This window comes from Misgurnus anguillicaudatus, unplaced genomic scaffold (genome assembly GCF_027580225.2).
Source record: "Misgurnus anguillicaudatus unplaced genomic scaffold, ASM2758022v2 HiC_scaffold_28, whole genome shotgun sequence".
Classification (NCBI taxonomy): Eukaryota; Metazoa; Chordata; class Actinopteri; order Cypriniformes; family Cobitidae; genus Misgurnus; species Misgurnus anguillicaudatus.
The window spans coordinates 541917-552568 of record NW_027395278.1 but is presented as its reverse complement, the minus strand read 5'-3'; positions in this window follow the sequence as shown (position 1 = coordinate 552568).

The following is a 10652-nucleotide window of genomic DNA, read 5'->3' as shown; positions in this document are numbered from 1 at the left end:
ATTTTAATGAAGTTTTTTCTCCATAGCTATTAAAAATATTTTTCTTCACTTGGCAACAGTACAGTTTCTATGGTGTGAAAATCTACTTTGACATTATCACGCTAAAATAAAACAATTAAATAAAAAACCCAGTGTACCATAATATTGCAGAAGAAAGATGTGCACTTGGTACCTATAAACCATTAAGTCAACCTTAAACCTGAAATCTAGGAAATGTTATGTTACAGGAAACAAGTGAGACACCGTGAATTGTGCAAAAAAGAAACTAAGTGGACTATAAATATGTATCTTGAGCATCTTATCATTAAAATCAATGCCTGGGGTATGTCTTGTGTCTTATGGGATCAGAAATGTGAGTATTATGAGGCAAAACAAACAGCAGTCAACACATCACATCAGCCTGACAGTTGTTTTACACCTTCCTAGTGTAGTAGTCACAGTAAATGGAAGATACATGTACCTTAGAGGGGCGTTATGCACCCATTTTTATTGTATTCTTATTTTGTTGACATCAGACATGACTGGGAGGTTTGGGTGGTGAGGAGGGCGGTCTTTTTAAATACTTTACAGTATGTTTACAATGGATCCTAGTTCAAATCCTGATACAGTATTTTATTTTATAGAGCACCTATTTTATTGCTAAAAAACAATGTTATTTTGTGTATTTGGTATAATACAATGTGTTGGTTTATGGTAAAAAAAACACATTCTTTTCCACATACCGTACATTTTTGTAGCTCCAGATTTCCCTCTCTTCCTGAAATGCACAGATTTTGTACAATCGGTGAGTTTGAAAAGCTCTGTGTCCCTGATTGGCCAGCTAATCTGTATGTTGTGATTGGCCTGAATACCTCTGATGTCAGCCAAAAATGTGACACTCCTTACCATGTTTAAAAGATTTGCGCACAATGCAATGCTAACAGGAGTTAACTTGCAGCCTGAGTTCGAAGCGGAGGAATTATGATAATGTTGGTCTTTTCTACATCACCAATCCCAGGAAGTAAACTGCTGCCTACAATCCGTGTGTTTGTTGTATTCCAAGAAAAGAGATTTACGATGAAGACAATAACTCGCGTCATCGTTTACTTTGGGGTATGTACCTTTCGCATATCGTTTACATGTATTAATACACATCAAAAATATTTAAAATTGTGAATCTGTCAATAGGTGTTCTTTAAACATATGACCATAATTACTAGTCAATTTAATACACAACGCTATAAATGTTTAGTTTTTGACATTTTTTTCTTTGAGAGAAAGGCATATGAATGGGGAGCAACATGAAGGCTAAGTAGATAATGACCGATTGTCAGATTGTAGCAAATGATTTGAAAAAAAAAACGCAATTTCTTTGGTCTGGTGCTAGCACTTTTAGCATAGCTTAGCACAATCCATTGAATCTGATTAGATCATTAGCATCGCGCTAAAAATAACCAAAGAGTTTTGATATTTTTCCAATATAAAAACCAAGGACTTTGATGATGTTACATGGCTTAAGCAGGCGTAGTGATATTATGCACTGCCCGAAAATAGTCCCCTTGATTACTTTCAATAACAGGGGACTATTTTCGGGCAATGACAATGACAATTTATTTATATAGCACAATTTAAAACAACAGCTGTTGACCAATGTGCTTTCCAAACAGATAAAATAACAGATAAAAGACAAAAGAGAAAATAAGATAAAATCACATCAATAGATAAAAGACACAGGAAAAAAAAATAAAAATAAAGTACTGTCTTAGGTCTATTGTTGCATTTTGGGTATCGGGCAACACGTAATATCATTGCGCCTCCTGCAGCCATGTTACATCAGCAAAGTCCTTGATTATTACGCCAGAATGAGAGTATCTCCTAACCATATAGGCCTAGAAAATCGCAACTTTTAATTTTCCGTCTCTCTTAGTACACAATGTAACTACAGAAGAGTCAAGTTTTAAATAGGAAATATTTTGAAACTCTGGTTATTTTTTAGCGCAATGCTAATGGTCTAATCAGATTCAATGGGTTGTGCTAAGCTATGCTAAAAGTGCTAGCGCCAGACCCAGAGATCGGCTGAATGGATTTCAAAATGATAAGAATTAAATGTTTAACTCTAGGGGAGCTGGAAAATGAGTATATTTTCAAAAAAAGTGGAATGTCCCTTAAATATGCAAACATTTGAAAACAATGCCAGTATCATCTCTGTGTTAACTAGAAATTTTACATTTGTGCAAAAGGAAAACGTCATGCCTATGTGTAGTGCATCATGTGTTTAGACATTTTGTGACATCGCCAACTACTGGCTTGGCATGCACAATACAGTTGAACAACAGTGTTATATGAACCTATAGACATCCCGCGTCATGTCAAAATATGTGCTGCAGAGGTTTCAAAGATATTTAAGATAAAAGAGATGCTCGTGTTTGCCAGATACTCGCTTAATTTCATGTGTAAACAAAGTTTAGTGTTAAGTGAGTGTTTTGCAAGTATTTTTTAAACGTAAGCGTTTCTATTATCATAAACCCTTTCGCTGCATATGCAGCAGGCACATACTTCAACATGAGGCATAATTCACATACCAAACACATATTTTGAACTTCTGCCCTTCTGAAGAGAAGTCACCACTGGTCTGTACACAACAAATAAAACAACTTTTGTTTTAGTACATTATTATTGTGTAAACACAGACATTAATGAGTGATTTCTGCCACACAATTTTACAAAAACTGGTTATTTTACCCTATAATATTTCAGAAGCTCAGATGCAAAGCCGCTAAACGCCACCACTGTCAAAATGAGATAATGATATTAACCGAATGCTCTTGGTATGTATTATTCGTTCATCAAATACTTTCACTTCAAATGCTCGGGCCATTCAGAAATACTGCTTTGTTGACAGAATCTATTAAGAGTATGATAAAAAAAGATCATTTAAAAGAAAACAAGACGACACCCTTAGAAGGTTTTGTATCTGAGATTATAAATTTAAATAGTTATTTTGTAACATTTCAAATGAGAGACAAAGTTCCTGACATTACATTGATTAGCAGATGCATTAAATGTGTTATAAAAGCGACAATATCCATGGTATACAGTACAATATACAATATAATCAGCCTTTAGGAGTGCATATCATCAGTAATGTGTTAACATCTTTGTGACATCTTTCTGAGGTCTGCGTTAGCGATGCATAAAAATCTACAACACTGAAAAACTAAAAAACAATTATACGCACGTTTTGTTTTACTTGCAAACAACGTTGTGTTTATAAGGGAGTGTTAAGGTTTATGTTGACACGTTCCCACTTTTTCATTTGTTTTGTTTTGCTCTCCCAGTTCTCACATTATGAAGGTAAAACGTGTCCTGACCGGCGGTGAAGGTTGGAGGCCGTGTCTCCTGATATCACTTCCAGATACTGGCTAGACTCGGTGGAGCCAGAGCCCTGGTGAAGGGCTCGGTTTAGTTGTCTTTTCCTCCAGGTGTGATGCCTCACGCTGATCCCTCCACATGTTCTGCCGGCCTTATCCAAACACGGCAGGCCGGGGACAGCGCCGGGCCGCCCCTCTCCTCACCCTCCTCTACAGCCCACCCACAGCAGCATTGCCTGGTCCATCAGACCACATCAGACACCATTACACCATTTGTCCCTACCTTTCATTATATATCGTCAGATTGGCACCTCTAATGCACTTTCATTCAGAAGAGAAAGCCTTTGAATGGCTTTATAATGTGTGCTGCGTTGGGGAGTAACTAAATAATGAGGTTGCTATACATTTATCAGCTGACAGCGGCATTAAAGTGTAGTTTTTCTAACACGCTACTTTTCCCGCAAATGGTGGTGAAGCGTGATAAATGTTTTTTTGCATTCGATTTTTTGCTCAACGTGTATTGTACATGTAGCTTTACAACCAAGGTAAAAACACACTTTTCTGCAATATATACTCCAATATATACTCACTCCAGTGTTGGATTACAAGTAACGTGCATTACGTAATAATTTTCTGAAGTAAAGAGTAAAGTAACGCATTACTTTATAAATGTACACATTAATATTTGAGTTACTTTTTTAAGTAATGCAAGTTACTTTGATTTAAAAACAACACAACATACTGAATTAAACTGAATGTAGTGACAAAATGTGTCATCAGAAAAACATGTGCAAGGATCAGAGATCAAGCCTCAGGCAAGTAAGAAAAATTAACTTAAAAGTAACAGAAGCATTACTTTCCATTAAAAGTAACTAAGTAATGCAATTAGTTATTTTTTGGGAAGTAACTTAATATTGTAATTCATTACTTTTAAAAGTAACTTTCCCCAACACTGCTCAGTCTTAAATGATTCACAGTAGTGAATCGATTTATCTGGATGGTTATTTACTGTAGGCTACGTCCGAAACCTCCAAAATGCTTTTTGAAGACAGAAAGATGTATCTTTCGCTGCCTTCAATGTCCCACAACGTGTGTGCGTGGCCAGAAAATATGATTGGACGAGCGTGGTTGAGTTTGAAAAAATGAAGAAAGCGGCTGGAGCACAGTTTTTGTGTAAATAAAGTTATATTTTCACTCTTTACAACTTAAGTAAGTAGGGTATAGAACAATAAAAATAGTGATTTGTGATTTGAATGTCACAAACACACTATTTGGCTTAATCATTTGTAAATATGATGTCATATGTTATTAAAAGACATACAAAAATTTTTGTTTAATACTAAACTGTACCTGTCAAAATGATTTGCAGCATTCAGGTTACTGTAAACCTGCAAATGTCGCAACGGGCCAATCAGATTCAAGCATTCCAACAAGCCGTGTAAAAAGAAAAATTAACTTGAAGTTTAGGGGAAATTTAGGGGAATTTTTCAGAAAAACTTAAAAGATAATGTTATAGACAGCTATATATTTTTGCTGTGGTCAATAACTTACAAGTGTGGTCTATCCAGGTGGAATTAAAAAAAAATGTAAAACGACTTCAGTATAATTTCACTTTAAACATATGTAGGTAATTGCTTTCGACCCTGTCAGCTGGGACGAAAGTAACACACAGGTGGGTCAAAAGTAACACAACAAAACAAGATTGGTTTTTGTGTTACACGTGTTTTTATTAACCCTCAAACGCTCCTCGTTTTCTGTTTACACTTCTGGCCCTTGGGGTCTATATGACCCCAAAATTGAAAGCATAATTGTAAGAAAAATATAAATTTTCAATAATACAAATAATATTTTCTTTTTTACTTCTCATCTATACAATAAAGCTGTGTTTTGAGAGATTTGAAGTTCTTTTTGAACCTGTTTAACACTAAAATCCTCAACTACACCATTGGCTTGCCTGAAAAATATCAAATTTTTATGAAAATTCACATAAATTATGATCTAAATTTGATTGAAATTGTTTTTAGATATTGGTATAGGCGTGACGTGTTGAATTCTGGCATCGGTTTTTTGAAAAAAACATAAAAGAATTACAGTGTAGGAATTAAATCATTTAGACAGGCAGATTCCCATAGACACCCATTCATTTTCCTGGATATGGACAACTGCTCAAATCACTACTTTTGTCATACATTTTGTAAATTTATGTTTATATAAACATCAGAAAGGATATTAAAAGTAAATATCATTTCAAATAGTATTTTTTATAGTTTTTGATGCTTTTGAAATGTCTGTTTTTACAAAATGCCATAGAAATTTGACTGAGTGCAAGTGTGTGTGTGTGTGTGTGTCTGTGTGTGTGCGCATGTGTGTTTGTGAGTGTACATGTGCGTGCATTAGGTTACACCCCTTTATGTGTTATTTTCTGCATTTGTGACTGATTTTATTTGCCAAATTCCACACAAATGCTCTCTGTGGCAGTCATACCTGTGTGTGTTTGTTTCTTTGCATTTCCCATTCACTTTCAATTGGGGTCATATTGACCCCAAGAGACAGATTGATAAAAAAAAATTTACATACCTTTAGAACAACCGAATCAAGCCCAGTTTTTTTATGTATGTAAAGGTAGATTATTTAGGAAAAGTCACAACGTTTTACATCTCTGAGATGAAGGGAACCTTTTTTTTTGACCAATGAAATGTCGTTTGGGGTCATATAGACTCCAAGGACTGATTGAGGATTAAATTCAAGACTATTGCCTTGTTAATATGTAACTGCAAACTTATTTTGTAATTTATCTTTGCAAAAAATTACATTTTATTTAAAATTTCAGTATTATCAAATGCTTCAAAAGCAACCAACAGTACAACCTAAATTGTTGAGAATCAACAGTTTGAACACTATGAAAATTTAATTAAATTAAATGAGAATAATGTCAATTTTCAACATATACAACAAAAGTAACAAGTGTTACTTTCGTTTCAACAGGATCTCCTCACATTTAAACCTGTATTTTTATTTTGAAAAACTTTTTTTTGAAAAACAGATTTGTAAGAGCACTAAATAACATGTAGATTGATCAGTACTTTAACACATGAAACAAAAAACACACCGCATTATAAGAAAAAAATTACCGCTTTAAGAATTTAATTATCATGGTTAAAAAAAACCTTTCTGGATCTACACACGGAAAACGGTGAGTAAATAACGCGATATTTGTCAGCTCTGTCAAGGGATTAGGTGTGCTAAAGATGCTCTCAAAGTTTGGGATGCAAATGTTATCAGGGCGCGGAGAAAATCGCTTTGTTACTTTCGTCCCATGTTACTTTCGCCCTGGTTCTCCCCTACTAAATAAAGTTGTAACGTATTTTTCTTACCACACTGGCTGATATTTTTTGCCCGGTTTAGTAAGATCACTGTACAGTTATTTTTAGAAATGAAGTTTGTTAGTAAATATATTTTGATTTGAAATATATTTATACTGGAAAACGAAAATATTTAGTATTTTATTTTTGCAGTGTAACAAATTTACAGTATCAGTAAGCTTATTTTTACACTGTGATGTCATGAGTTGCTTGTATCTTGGCAGTTTCCAAGTCCAGTTTCTTTCCTTCTTATGGCCTCTCCTCAGACCACCATCTTCCAGTTTGCCTCACGGCTTAATCTCTAGTAGCAGTGTTTTGTTTGTTTTGCTTGGAGGTCGCCGGAGCCGTAGGCCTGTCAAGAATATTATTACTCTTGTAACATGAGTCAGGTCAACACTGTTGCAGGCACATTAAAATGTCATGTTTCCAGCTCGGTGGGATTTTGAACAATAGACTTGTAGGCGATGTATGAATGATTAGGAGAACAAAAAGAAAGAGAACAAAACAGAAGTAATGCCAAACTTCTAATCCCGTGGCTCGCCAACGCGAGTTACCGAAAGTGTGGTCACACGCCTAGTTAACAAAGTTGGCCGAAGCGCACATTCTCACAATAACTGCACAATGTTTGTACAGATGACCTGTCAAAGATCTCTGTATAAGAGATCAAAACTTGATGTTTTAAAGAAATTTGGAGAACATTGAGTCCTTCATACTGATTTCATTAGTGTTTGGTCCTGCGGATTTTTATTTCGTAGTGTTTCATTATAATGTATGATTACCTAGCGTAGACCATTATTATATGATTATCTACAATATGCACATGCACATAAATATAATACATGACTGGTTGTATTTTGAATTGTTTCAACTCAATTCTGAGTTGTCAATTCAGATATTTAAAACTTAGTAAAGCACTTTAAAGTTATTTTTACATATGACATTTGTTAGTACAGCTTCATCTGGAAACAGACAATAAACATGATCAATTGTGCAATATTTAAGTAAATGAAACACTTACATACATGTATTCAATGAGGTAGGGGTTAGGTTTATTACATTTGATCTTTTCATGGTTTTATGATATTATCCAAATGTTGTGTTTGCAAAGACTGAGTCAATGTAAAATCATGTGCTGTTTTATTTAAATAGTTTTGGTTGCATTGTACACAAGTATCGCTGCAGACCACAGCAATTCTTGATTGTTCTTCCATTACATCTTAAGCAGCGTTTCCCATCCAACTCCCTGCATATGTTAATAATTCAGTCTGAATGAAAAAGGAGCCATGACGATTGGAAAAAAGTTTAAAGATAATTATATGTTGAATTAGATAGATCCCAATCTAAGTAAATGTTATTGTTCAGAGCCCCGTGCAAACGGGAGGGGCCAGAGATTATGCTAAGAACTTTCAGATGGTGTCATAGTTGACAGGCTCATTGTATCAGAAACACATAGTGACAGAGTACGTTCTCTCCCTCTCATATTTCGGGTATGGACTCTGAAAACACTTAAAATCATTTCCAGTCACTGCTGAAAACTAACGTCCAGAGCTGGACCCCGATGCAGAAAAAATCTAGACTTTTAACAGGGCCCGGTTGCTGGTATTAATTTTTTGGTGCCTGTTGGCTTGCATTCTCTGGCAACCTCTGACACGTTTTTTTTTTTTGTGCAGCAGTGTTACTGGAAAGCTGGTGAGCAGAATCTGGAGTTGATATTACTTTCTGCCAGCATCTGTACCAGATCATACAGGAAACTTGGGTTGTTGCATCTTAAAGTGGACAGAATGACAGCAAGAAAAGTTTCTGAGAAATGTATAAATCTTTAAAAATTAGGGAATCTGTTCTGGTCTACAGTAGGACTGGAGCCTAAAATGGGCAATAACTTTAACAAAATGCAGCTTGCTTTTTTATTTCGAAAATAGGGTCTTCTGTTTAATGTGCTATCATGAGAATGGTCTTAAAACCAAGCAAGAACTTTAATACAGCATTTATATATAACAAGAGAATTAAACGTTCTAATAACGCTTTGTATAAAGAAGAAAGAATGATTATAAAATGTTTATACAACAAGAGGATTACAGACAGCGTATCTGATTTGATTCAGTAAAATTTTTAGGTACGCTGGTTAAAAGTCTCCTCACATCCTGATAGCAGTTACTATGTTAAGTTGTTTAAATGTATTTGTAGAAATTTATGTCATCTGTGAAAGACGTAAGTGTAATTTGAGTGCCACCGTGCAGCCTGTTTACACAGACACCAAACATCATCGGCGCGCTCACGTGCGCTCACCTCCCGTGCGCTCACCTCCTGTCTGTAAACAGAGGGAGAATGGCAAACTTTCCTGCTGAATTGACAACCTGCACAGGAGCCACAAAACGGAGGACATCTTTTAAAACAACAACAGCAAAAACTGCCTGGATCAGCAAAGAGCAAAAACCCAAATTAACATCTGTAACTTTACTGCTTTACCACGAGATGCGAACAGCTACAGGAGGCAAAGGGTCTGAAAGTATTGTTGCACTGTTTATTCTGGTAAGATAGGTACGCGATATGATTGTATTGAGATGGATTCAGATATCTTCTTTGATGAAACATTGTGTTGCTTATGAAATTTGTGTTCGTTTACGGATTAGCGTAACGATATAGTTACTACGTCTACACAACCGAAAGTGTGCTTTAACTAATTTTGATGTAAACCAGTTGTTTATGTTGGTTATTTTGGTAATGTTATTCACTTTTTACTGTAAAGTTTTGTCACTGCTGAATGAGACATGAGATGTGACCGTCTGATCTGTGTGTGTTCATGTGTTTTGAAAGAGGCGTGATTTTGGATGGCGATTTGAATGGAGGGTGGAATCATGATTTCATTGCTAGTCGGCTACTGTTAGCATTTTTCAAAATTAGATACCCTGCGTTTAAATGTTCTAATAATATTCTGAATAACATTCTTATAACCAAACAAGAACGTTCATACAACATTTATATAATGAGAGACTTTTGAATAACGTTAAAGCGAGAACGTTAAAGCAACTGAATTTAGTTTTAAACCGAAATTCAGGGTTAATTTAACATGTGTTGCGGCCACTGTGATTGGCTGTTGGCCACGCTTCAGACAAGCCTTCCGTCAAGCGTTAACGCTTTCGCCCCGTGTGAAATACATATTGTAAGTGCTGCCTTTTGTTGTATAAGAGTCGTCTTAAGTTTTTTAAGGCGGAGTAATGAATAGTGTATTTGCATTTTGTGCGTGAATAGAAGATCGGATTGATATACATTTTGCCAAGATGCATTCATGTGGCTGAATGTAAATGAAACAGTTTTAACAAATCAGATCAGAGAAAACACATGAAGTGAGCAGGTTTAAAAAGGCCCTTTGGAAATTATATCCAATTTAAGTCATAAAAATAAGAAGTATATGTCATAATAAAATAAGTATATAAATATAAACATGCCTCCACAGACCATGCATGTTTATGCCTATTATAGTTTCTTTTTGTGCGTATGTGTGCATATACATCCTGACTTAGTCCTTAGATACAGTACTTATATGACTTTTTGTTATTTACCCTAATGTGTTTCTATTTAGGCAAAGAGATCTATGCAGAATGGCTTATGGTTACACAGGCTATAGATCATAATTCTGCTCTCCCATGAGCCAGAATGCTTCCAAAAGCAATCACTGTTAAGTCAATGTGGTTTCTGCTGAATGTCTGCTGCAGCCTTTGTTACACAGTCCACACAGCATGCAGTTTGGAAATTCCAGTGGTTTGGGAAGCCGCAGTTTCTAGGCATTAAGGAAATGTTGCTTCTAAATCAATATGAGGAAACGATTCTGTGTTTGCCATGGCATGAGATTTTAAGCCCATCAAACGTGGCTCTATTCCCAAACCTCTGATGAAACTATGCATTCACTGTTTCTACACTTTTATTAGTTTGCAATGCATGT